The following is an 8,725-nucleotide window of genomic DNA, read 5'->3' on the forward strand; positions in this document are numbered from 1 at the left end:
CTGTGCTTTTTCTACAAAGATCTTTTGAGTGTCTCACAGTATTGTGTTAGTATTTATAGCATAATCATTGTTGATGGAGATGCTGGGGATTGATCCCAGGACCTTGTACATGCAAAGCACATGCTCTACCACTGAGCTACATCCCCGTTTCTTTTCCTGTTTTTTTAAATTAATTATCTAAACAGTTTCTGATGTTAATGACAATGTCCAAAGAACAGCCCCAATTCTTCTGTTGCTGCAGACTTGTTGGCAGCAGTTTAATGCTACAAATCTCCTCTTACACCACATCATAAAGACACTCTTTCGGTTCGAAATGTTAATGTGGATTAGTTTGTAAACTGAGACTCGGTTTAGTATTAAATAAAAGAGCAAAGTTGGAGATGCTGGGGATTGAACCCAGGACCTTGTACATGCAAAGCACACGCTCTACCACTGAGCTACATCCCCTTCATGTTATCACGTAAAGCTGGACATAGTTGTTTGTACAGTCTTTTAACGATCCGATTGCTTAATTAAATAAAAATGTACTTTCAAGAGCTCTCGTGATCACAGTTCAAATGAAACTTGGATAAAGGGCTCTCCTCAATGGTTTGACTAAGGCTTTAAATGTAGTTCAGAATAAGTATTCTGGCTCAATGTTGTTGGAGATGCTGGGGATTGATCCAAGGACCTCGTACATGCAAAGCACACGCTCGCTCTACCACTGAGCTACATCCCATTTTCTTTCAGTTTGAAATGTTGTGTCACTGTGGAGTAGTTTGTAAACTGAGACTCAGTTAATTATTAACCTGTTAGACCCCAAGCCTGTTTTTCAGGTCTCAGGCTCGAAAATGACATTTCCAGAACAAATGACCATAACTACACTTCTAAAAGGGGAAAATTAATGATCTTTTTTCTCAAAGTAATGATAAACCTGTGAGTTGGATGTAGAAAAGTCGGAATCAATTTAGGTGTTTTTTATTTCAAAGAAAATTCGGATTGAACATAGTAAAAAACTTTAAATTATAGTGTCCGTCCAAAAATTCTTTTTTACTTATAGTAAAAACTACCCTTTGCTGATGGTAAGGTAGACTAAAAGCTTTAGGAATCCAAAGTACACCATATAATAAGTACCCTGTATCAAGATTGATGCAAAACAAGTGACATTTGACCTTTTTAGAGAGGTTTAGCAAAAAAAACTGATTTGGGTGGAAATTGGCGTTTTTACCGTTTCTCTGGAACCCATTGGTCGATTTTGGTGATTGACATCTCTTTTTGACCATTAGAGCCAATAGAATCGAAAGGGAATTTCCACATACACACACATGTTAACAAAAAAAGGTGGGGGCTTTGCGTGTGCAGGTTTGCATCAGAGCGAACCAATCTCTCGCTCTGACATCTGGAAACGGAAAAGCAGGTTTATTGCTTATGGATTATCAGAAATAATTTCAAAGGGACACAGACACATTGGATTAACCTATGGATTAACTTCAGCAGCGTTTTTATCGTTTTAATGCCATTGAAGACCACTTTTGACCAGACAACGACAAAGGTGAGCCATTTTGCCGTTTCTAGCTACCTAGCGCCACATGTTTTGATGTCTGTTCTTGTTAATATCTTCGCGAGTTCCTATGATGGAGTGATGTATGTACCGATCGATTCTGTGTCTTCTCACGATCAGATCGATGGGTTGGACGTGCAGCTACGATAAGTGATAAGGGTGTTATGAGTGAGTTTCTGTGCAAAACGCCGTTAGCATTTTTCGCTCGTGGCTAATTCATGGGCTCAGCGCTAGCTTTGTGGGTTTAAAAAAAAAAAAAAAGTCAGTTAGCTGAGTTTCTTCCCGTTACATGGATATAAAACATTCATAGTTTATTAAATATTAAGAAGGCCTCAGACGCTGTTTCCTGCAGATGACGCGTTTTTCCCCCCGGGGGCGGGTCGATGGGGTTCAACAGGTTAAATAAAACAGCCATGATGGAGAAGCTGGGATTGATCCCAAGACCTTATACATGCGAAGCACACGCTCTACCACTGAGCTACATCCCCTTCATGTTATTATATCAATCGGTAGGTACTTATTTGTACAGTCTTTTACCAATCAGATTGCTTAATTAAACAAAAAAGTACTTTCAAGAGCTCTCGTGATCACAGTTCAAATGAAACTTGGATAAAGGGCTCTCCTCAATGGTTTGAGAAACGCTTTAAATGTAGTACAGAATAAGTATTCTGGCTCAATGTTGTTGGAGATGCTGGGGATTGATCCCAGGACCTCGTACATGCAAAGCACACGCTCTACCACTGAGCTACATCCCCTTCATGGTGTCCTCATTATCTTCTGTAATTACTATTTTGGATAATGAGGTTCAGATGAACAAAGGGCCTGATTTTCAAGAAAAGGACACGACTTAATTACATTGCATTTAGCTGACGCTTTTATCCAAAGTGACAATAAGTGCGTTCGACCAAGAAGATAAAACTTGAAGAAAACAGAATCATATAAGTACATCAGGTTTCATAGAGCAAACACATTTCAAGTGCTACTCAACTGGCTTTAGATAAGCCAGTCCTTTATTAGTATATAAGTGCTCTGTTAATAGTTCTATCGCTGGAAGTGGAGTCGAAAGAGATGAGTTTTCAGTCTGGAAGGTGTGTAAGCTATCTGCTGACCTGATTTCAATGGGGAGCTCATTCCACCATTTTGGAGCCAGGATAGCAAACCCACGTGTTTTTGCTGATGGGAACTTGGGTCCCCCTCGCAGTGCGGGTGCAGCGAGCTGTTTGGCTGATGCAGAGCAGAGTGCACGTGCTGGGGTGCACAGTTTACCCATGTCCTGGATGTAGGAAGGGCCTGATCCATTTACAGCATGGTACGCAAGTACCATTGTCTTGCATTGGATTCTAGCAGTTACCGAAAGCCAGTGAAGGGAGCGGAGGAGCGGCGTGGTGTGGGAGAATGTAGGAAGGTTGAAGACCAGACGAGCCGCTGCATTCTGGATGAGCTGCAGAGGTTGGATGGCACATGCAGGTAGACCAGCCAGCCACTTACAGATTTGAGTATGGCTGTCAATTTAGTACAGAAAAAGTTATCTGTTTAAATCGTGGTTGAGATGCTGGGGATTGATCCCAGTACCTTGTACATGCTAAGCACACGCTCTACCACTGAGCTACATCCCCTTTTCTTTTCTTGTTTTTTTTATTAATTATCTAAACAGTTGCTGATGTTAATGACAATGTCCAAAGAACGGCCCCAATTCTTCTGTTGCTGCAGACTTGTTGGCAGCAGTTTAATGCTACAAATCTCCTGTTACACCACATCCTAAAGACACTCTTTCGGTTCGAAATATTGTGTGACTGTGGATTAGTTTGTAAACTGAGACTCGGTTTAGTATTAAATGAAAGAGCCATGATGGAGAAGCTGGGGATTGATCCCAGTACCTCGTACATGTGAAGCACACACTCTACCACTGAGCTACATCCCCTTCATGGTGTCCTCATTATCTTCTGTAATTATTATTTTGGATAATGAGGTACTGATGAACAAAGGGTCTGATTTTCAAGAAAATTACGCTACTTAATGATTTGAGTATGGCTGTCAATTTAGTACAGAAGAAGTTATCTGTTTAAATAGTGGTTGAGATGCTGGGGATTGATCCCAATAGCTTGTACATGCTAAGCACACGCTCTACCACTGAGCTACATCCCCGTGTCACATCAATCCTTACGTATGTACTTGTTTGTTTATTATTTTACTAATTCTATTACTTGATTATATAAAAAAAATGTTTTCAAGAGCTCTTATTATCACAGCAAAAATTGACAGATTTCTTGATTGTCCGTTTGTCGAGACTTTTAGATGTTATTGGCAATGAAGGAGATATTGGGGATTGATCCCAGGACCTTGTACATGCAAAGCACACGTTCTACCACTGAGCTACATCCCCCTATTTATAATTTACTTCAAAATAATTCAAACTGTTGCTATCGGCAATAGCAATGGCAATATCCACAGAACAGCCCATATTCATCTATTGCTGCAGATTTGTTTGAATCTCATGCTAAAATTCTGACTTTACAATCCTGAAAAAAAATTCTAATTGAGCAAAACAGCAATTTCTGCATGCTGCTGTTGGTTCGCTACTGACACACAATGGACACCAGAGGGAACCGTTTGCTTTGGCTATGAAGAGAAACTAATTGATGCTATCCAAAGGCATTCTGAGTGGGGAGACTCCATACCTCATACATAATTTGACATCGCTGATATTCCTCCATAGTGTCTACAAGCACAACCGTAACATATTTTGTGTACATGTTACTGTAAATAACACTGATACAGATGCAAGAAAAATAGTGTATTCTTTTGTTGTAGTCTCAGTCTTGACCTGCCGGATGAAGACGTGTGTGTGTGTGTGTGTGTGTGTGTGTGTGTGTGTGTGTGTGTGTGTGTGTGTGTGTGTGTGTGTGTGTGTGTGTGTGTGTGTGTGTGTGTGTGTGTGTGTGTGTGTGTGTGTGTGGTGTGTGTGTGTGTGTGTGTGTGTGTGTGTGTGTGTGTGTGTGTGTGTGTGTGTGTGTGTGTGTGTGTGTGTGTGTGTGTGTGTGTGTGTGTGTGTGTGTGTGTGTGTGTGTGTGTGTGTGTGTGTGTGTGTGTGTGTGTGTGTGTGTGTGTGTGTGTGTGTGTGTGTGTGGACTCCAGCCTCTGTGTATCAAGCCTTTGACCGGCGAGGTGGTGATCAAAGTTGCTGCCGGGTCCCACCATTCACTCGCCCTCACCGCCCACTGCCAGGTAAAAGAGACACACACCTGCTGTTGTTTGATTGTATGAGCACTCTATTTGACACCTCTGACACTATTGGTTAATCATCACCACTGCAGGCCCTAACCTGGATGTAACTTTAGATGCTGACGCAGTATTTTTCTCTAAAATGTTCTGGTCATAGATAAGTGTGTTTGATGCAACCAACGTGTGTGTTAACATTTATTCCAATTACAGCAGATGTTGTCGGTGCAACTGGAGCCTCTTAAATGTCACGCCTGCCCGTGGAGTTTGATCATGGATCAGCAGCTGTGCTGAAACGTGAGACACTATCTTTTTCATTCATATTTTATGTTGTAGTATCGACTTGATGTCAGCAATGGAATGGGTGTGACACAGACATTGTGTGTGTGTGTGTGTGTGTGTGTGTGTGTGTGTGTGTGTGTGTGTGTGTGTGTGTGTGTGTGTGTGTGTGTGTGTGTGTGTGTGTGTGTGTGTGTGTGTGTGTGTGTGTGTGTGTGTGTGTGTGTGTGTGTGTGTGTGTGTGTGTGTGTGTGTGTGTGTGTGTGTGTGTGTGTGTGTGTGTGTGTGTGTGTGTGAAAAAAAATGTCATTTGTGTGAATCTGCTGAGTCTAAATAGTAAGTGACAGAAGCTTTTTCTCCTGAGAAAACAAAAAAATACAACTGCAACCTTTGTGTTTTAGCACATTGCTTTTTTTATGTGTTTGCCGTCCATTTGGAGTACAGTGTTGGTGCATGTATAAAACAGCAGGTATATAGTAATGGTGTTCATAATTTACACGTAAAGTGTAAAGAAATGTCTGATATGGAGCTGAGGTTAAAGAATGTGTTCTTTCAGAAACCCCACTTGCTTTCAACATACATGACAAAGCTGTGTGTTCATGCTTACTTTGGACACTATTACAGATTCCAGTATCACTGAGGAAAGCAGTGACTCCATATTAAACACTGCTGCAGATGGAATTACATGTACCTGAATGATGATGCAACATGTATTGTTTGCTCACTCGTTTGCTCTGTACACCGTCAGCGGCCTGTAACCAGGTGTCAACGCCGGAGGTAATTCAAGGAAAAACAGGAACTGGAGAGTGTTTAAAAAATACCAAACCTGCTGGCCTGTGTTTTGGAAATCCAGAAGCCAGAGACAGGGAGGAAGTTGTTTTTAGAATAATGTGGGATCGGTGACCTTTAGAAACGATTAAACCTGCAGCATTCAGTACTGTACACTGTCACTGATAAGGACATGGAAGTATTATTGTCTTTATAGGATTTAATACGGTTGGTCATCACATAGATTGCATGGTGTGAGTTGCAGAGAATATGTCTGCCAGTATAATGGAACTAGATAGCACTCAGCTTGCGTGCTCAAAGTGACAAAAATGATGGTTGAAAATCTCAATAGTGATACTTCTTTCAAGAAATCACGTATCAGACTGATTCTTCTATTCTGCATTTTCTGTAAAGACTTGACTTGACGGGGCTGAGGTCTGTCAGAGCTGCAGTTCATAGGGTTCAGGCTGGCACAGTTTCTCCCACGCATATACGCACGCACACACACACACACACACACATTTTGGGGGTTTGCCCGTACTTCAGCTCTGTTTTATTCTGCAGAGAGGATGACAGAAAGTATGCCGGAAGAGAGACAGACAGGGAGAGCACGGGAGGGAATACAAAGCAGGTGGAGAAGGAAGAAAGGAAAGAAACCCTCTGTTTCCCCTGCAGAATATGTCTCCAGAGGGCATTTTTATTTGATTGAAAGATTAGAGACAATGTGTAACAGATTCAGCCTGAATACCTGATAACTTACTGCGTCACATAAATGGAGCTGAAAAAGGCCATGCAGGATAAAATGTCCGAAATATTAATTTATTTTAAAGTCAGGTTTTAGTCTCTTCTGAGTGTCTCTCTGTCCCATAGAGGTCGAAGGAGGACACAGAGGATTCTGGCTTATTGACCCAAGTTACCTACCGTGACTAAATGCTGGCCTGTTACACCGGCCCGGCCCAGCCATCCAGCCCTCAGGACAGAACTCTGCCATCGCCAGTCATCGAGCAGTTTGAAAATAAATACCTGATTGTTTAAAAGGCTTAAAAGTCTTTGCATCTTTAATAAAGAAAACGTATAGAGGGGCGTAGACCAGATGTGCATAGCTACATCATCAACAGAGGACTAAATGCTCACCATTTATAGATTACATATTTGTCCTCATACCTGCAATGCTTCTGATCAATGATCTGTCATATATATATTTTTTAACTATTATTGTCATTACACAGTAGGCCTACTTACTATGTAACAAAATGGTTTCTATATATATATCAACCTAATGCATGCATATTACACATATCATTATTGAAATATATTGAAAATAAAAACAATATATTGAAAATAAAAACAAATTATCAACATCACCTATTCTCAAAATACAAACACTGCCCAAAATCTCCATGTTGTAGGCACTTCGACATCAAGGGCCAAAGTAATCCGATTTCATTGAAAACCTGATATTGTTACTCTTGTCTGCCTGAAAACATTGAATTAAAGGGCCCATGTCATGCTTTTCTGTTATTACCCGTCCCCTTGTGAGTTATGAAGGTTTTTCTGCATGTAAACGGTCTGCAGAGTCAAAACCCCTCAAAGTACACCCTGTAGCGAGTAAAACTCTAACACAGAAAAGACCTGTCTGTGTGCTGCCCCAGAACGCCTCGTTGGAGATTTCTTATTTTCCATTGTGTGCTTCCTGGGTTCTGTGACATGTGAACTCCCAAATCAACAACAAATGACCGGATTGGCCCAAATGGACCAATCCGCGGAGCACCTCACACACCAGGATCCCTTGGCTAACTAACAGGGAGTCCCCATTGACTTGCATAAAGCTCCCTGAACGCTGGTAATAGACGAGTTGGGATGGCGGAGAAATGCTCTCCGCAGACCCATGCTCACAGCGTTATAAACCTTTTTCTTACTCAATATCAAGCCACACTTATTGTTTTCACTTCGGCTGTGAGTGTTTGTGTGTGCTCAGGATGAGTTTTGCCTGTTCTCGCTGTATCGCCGATCCAGAAGCCTGCCCGCTCCTCGCAGCAGCTCACAGCAGCGGCGAGCAGCAACGAGCCTCGCAACGACGTCCCGACCAATCAGAGCACACTGGGCTCACAGGGGGGGCAGGAGCTCCAACAAGCCATTTAGGACAGAGAGTGAATACCTGGTGAATACACATACTATAGTATACAGAGATGCTGTATGGGAAACCAATGTGATTTTGGAAAATTTCACAATTTAAATCTATTAGACCTCAACAATGGAAATATGATCAGTAGAAATGGCCATGACTTGGGACCTTTAAAGTATATTAAATTAAGTTTTTAAAATATGTCATCTGAACTTAATGCTAACATGCTCAAAGCGGCAATGCTAACATGCTGGTTTAAGTCGTGAGAAATGCAACACTTGCTAATTGGCATCAACCAGATACCATACCAGAGGACAGGAAAGGCTTTACGGGTAAACTATATGATTATCACCCTTACTCACTCCTGCGTGCAGCCAAAATCCAAAAAAATACTCTTATTTGAAGCACGATATGGAAAACAAGTCATGCCCTCTGTCCTGACTGTGACTCCTCGCTGCACATCATGTAACTTACAGCAGAGGAACGACATGATGCCACGAAACACAAATCAAGTTTAGATTTGTGACAGGAATTGATTTACTGTAATGTTATTGACCTTTACCTTGTGTAACCTACACACTGCTAGTCCATGGCAAAGAGCACGTGGAAGAGATGGAGAAAAACGCAATAAATAAAACATATAATAATATACTGTTTATTTGAGGCCATTGTAGGTATGTTTTTTTTTTTACATTTTATGTCAAGAATAAAGTAGAGATGTGGATATTCTCGACATATAAACCCTAAGGAATCTTTCTATTCTGATCTTTTCCCCCAACATTTTACATTCATTT

At 41.3% G+C, this 8,725-nt stretch overlaps 5 non-coding genes across 5 annotated transcripts; all 5 read right to left on the reverse strand.

Moving 5' to 3' along the window:
* Positions 1 to 74: 74 nt before the first annotated feature.
* On the reverse strand, positions 75 to 146 carry trnaa-ugc (transfer RNA alanine (anticodon UGC)). The gene has a single exon. It is a non-coding gene; the product is annotated as a tRNA-Ala (tRNA).
* A 229-nt stretch (positions 147 to 375) lies between these two features.
* On the reverse strand, positions 376 to 447 carry trnaa-ugc (transfer RNA alanine (anticodon UGC)). Its single transcript has one exon. It is a non-coding gene; the product is annotated as a tRNA-Ala (tRNA).
* Positions 448 to 2,223: 1,776 nt separating this feature from the next.
* Positions 2,224 to 2,295, reverse strand: trnaa-ugc (transfer RNA alanine (anticodon UGC)). The gene has a single exon. It is a non-coding gene; the product is annotated as a tRNA-Ala (tRNA).
* A 786-nt stretch (positions 2,296 to 3,081) lies between these two features.
* trnaa-agc (transfer RNA alanine (anticodon AGC)) lies at positions 3,082 to 3,156 on the reverse strand. Its single transcript has one exon. It is a non-coding gene; the product is annotated as a tRNA-Ala (tRNA).
* Positions 3,157 to 3,389: 233 nt separating this feature from the next.
* On the reverse strand, positions 3,390 to 3,461 carry trnav-cac (transfer RNA valine (anticodon CAC)). Its single transcript has one exon. It is a non-coding gene; the product is annotated as a tRNA-Val (tRNA).
* Positions 3,462 to 8,725: the final 5,264 nt, after the last annotated feature.

This window comes from Pseudochaenichthys georgianus, chromosome 21, assembly GCF_902827115.2.
Source record: "Pseudochaenichthys georgianus chromosome 21, fPseGeo1.2, whole genome shotgun sequence".
Taxonomy (NCBI): Eukaryota; Metazoa; Chordata; class Actinopteri; order Perciformes; family Channichthyidae; genus Pseudochaenichthys; species Pseudochaenichthys georgianus.